This window comes from Octopus bimaculoides, chromosome 4, assembly GCF_001194135.2.
Source record: "Octopus bimaculoides isolate UCB-OBI-ISO-001 chromosome 4, ASM119413v2, whole genome shotgun sequence".
NCBI classification, from domain to species: domain Eukaryota; kingdom Metazoa; phylum Mollusca; class Cephalopoda; order Octopoda; family Octopodidae; genus Octopus; species Octopus bimaculoides.
In genome coordinates, this window is record NC_068984.1 from 107932209 (window position 1) to 107934786 (window position 2578).

General features: G+C 37.0%; 1 protein-coding gene across 1 annotated transcript in view; it reads left to right on the forward strand.

Annotated features, from left to right (window-relative positions):
* Nucleotides 1–2578, forward strand: part of LOC106875400 (cysteine-rich motor neuron 1 protein) — a 40372-nt gene that overhangs the window by 27335 nt on the left and 10459 nt on the right. The gene's annotated exons all lie outside the window — the stretch shown is intronic.

A 2578-nucleotide genomic window follows, 5' to 3' on the forward strand; every position in this document is an offset into this window, starting at 1 on the left:
GTGTGTGTGTGTGTGTGTGTGTGTGTGTGTGTGTGTGTGTGTGTGTGTGTGTGTGTGTGTGTGTGTGTGTGTGTGCATAAAGATATTCCTTTTTTATATCAGAAATGCTAAACCTTGTAAACGTGCTTACAAAATGTAACATTGTATTCCACGATATGCAATATAACTAAAAGTGTCTGTGCAACAAAATAATGCAATATATAAAGCTGAAGAAAATATTTAGGAAAGAACTATGTCATATTACTTTACAGATTCTCGTGCTATTCTACAACTTACCAAAGTTTATACTTATTTGTAATTTATTAATGTCTATAAAGATCCGTCTATCTATCAGTCTGTTCCTACCAATTATCAATGGGATGGTGAATATTCTTATTACATGCTTTACTGATTCGAAATAATAAGCTAAATCAATACAAGTTACGTGTGATTCAATAGCCACATGGTAATACTACATGAATTATTAAGTTACTTTGCTTGTATTTTTTAAAGTCACAATTGCGTCAGGTATGTTGTGTATAAATTGCTTATCATTTTCTCTATTTAAACTTTCGCAGAGTCTATACATCACTATTTTCCTCATTCCATTGTTGACTAACCTATGTAACACAATAATTATATCGCCTTGGACAATTTGAACTAGGCTGTTGTATGCGTATATTCTTGAGTGTATGTATGTATTTATGTATGTATGTGTGTATGTATGTAGTTATGTATGTATTTATATATGTATGTATCTATATATGTATGTATTTATAAATGTATGTGTGTATGTATGTGAAGATAGATAGATACATACATACATACAAAGATGCAAACATACAAACATACATACGTAGTACGTGCATGTTTACATATATACATATAAACATTCATATGTACATTTAGATAGATAGATAGATAGATAGATAGATAGATAGATAGATGTTGTTGTTTTGTTATTATTATTTAAAAAGGTGATGAGCTGGAAGAGAGTATACGGTAGAGTATACGTGTATCTGTATTGTTGTAGTGCATGTATATGTATAGATATACGCAAGTGTGAAAAAATTTTCCTGACGAACACAGAAAGTAAACAGAACCTAACAGGCAGTAATTTTTAGCAATTCTGAGTGAGAAGGAGAGATAATTTCAAGAAATTAAAATAAATTCACGGTTGAATAAACAAACTCAGTAATAAGGGACAAACTGATCTTCGTCCAAACCTGTCACCCGCCACCAAAACAAAGACTAGATTATCATTTCTGCTTCAGCATGTTCGTTCGACCATGAAGTTATTCTTAAATTCTAGAAGTTATCTTCTCTTCAAATGCACAGATGCTAATAGCTACAACAAAGTTGCGATTAGCTCATCTAACTGCCAAGGAAATTTTCTTAAATTAAAAGTTATGTAGCACTCTCACTAGGAACCTGTTTGTTCCCCTCTTAGCTGGTTTTTAGATTTAATTATGCTTAGATCAATAAGTATCGGAGTGTTGCCATAGTGACGAAGCTAAAGCATGCAGAGTAAAGCTGCTTGGCACAGATTGATCTTGAAATTTATTGGGCATGCGCGTTAAGTTTTAACGTTCTAGCTCACTTCTACTTACAGCAGTGCTTGGAAGGAATGTGTGTAGCGTGTGATCGTCTCATTGACCATGACAGAGAACGTTGAGCAGAGAGTCTGCATCAAATTTTGCCAAAAAATTGGCGATACCTGCTCAGAGACCTGCTTAATATTTTTTTTTTTTAAGTTTTCATCGTACTCGACCACAGTGCAACTCAAAACCTAGTGTCTTTTTGGTCAGCTGAAAGCATTTTTGGCACAAACTTAGCAGACACGCGTCTCATCCCAAATCTTCAGTGATAATGGATTGAACTGAACCGTAACTAATCTGCACATCCTCTGATAACTCACGGATGGTGATTCGACGATTTCCCCTCACAGCTGCATGCACATCTGCGATGTTCTTCTCAGTTCTGCCGGTTGTAGACCTCCTAGAACGTTCGTCACTATCGACATTTTTTCGGCCATCTTGGGAACGTCTGAACCACTCGTACACTTGTGTGTGACTCATACAATCCACTTCATACACTTTCTGCAACTTTGCGTTGGCCTCTGAACAACTATCGCCATGACAAGGTCAATGCGAATGTCAATGCCAAGGTCAGTGCGAAGATCACACGCTACATACCTTCCTTCCAAACACTGCTGTAAACAGCGGAAGTGAGATAAAACCAAGAGCGCATGCGCAGCAGACTTTGAGTGGCTTCACTCTGCATGCTTTAACTTCGTTACTATAGCAACAGTCCGGATACTTATTGACCAGACCTCGTAGATAGATAGATAGATAGATAGACAGATAGGCAGGTAGGCAGACAGACAGACAAGCAGACAGACAGACAGATAGATAGATGCACACCTGTATATATGTATATATTATGCATACACACACATACACACACATATATATGTGTGTATACTCACAAATACACACACGTGCGCACGCACTGGCACACAGACACACATGTGCTCATACACTCACACACACACGCGCGCACAAACACACACACACACGCACACACACACACACACACA